The sequence below is a fragment of the Penaeus monodon genome, chromosome 27 (assembly GCF_015228065.2).
Source record: "Penaeus monodon isolate SGIC_2016 chromosome 27, NSTDA_Pmon_1, whole genome shotgun sequence".
In the NCBI taxonomy this organism is placed as follows: domain Eukaryota; kingdom Metazoa; phylum Arthropoda; class Malacostraca; order Decapoda; family Penaeidae; genus Penaeus; species Penaeus monodon.
This window is the reverse complement of record NC_051412.1, coordinates 24,586,339-24,586,547: the sequence shown is the minus strand read 5'-3', so window position 1 is coordinate 24,586,547 and position 209 is coordinate 24,586,339.

The window sequence follows — 209 nt, the reverse complement described above, 5'->3', positions numbered from 1 at the left end:
CTTCTGAAGGCTCCACAGCTAACGCCAAAAAAAATAAGTTTAAAATCTTTCCAAAATGTGAGAGTAGACTTTGAGAGACGGAACGAGACTCGCAGACAAAATACCACAAGCCGGGAAGTTTGAGCGCATAATTCTTTTTGTTTGGAAAGGCAGGCACACGCACGCAGCCAACTTTTCCGAATGTTCTTGAATGACTTCGCTGAATCTCT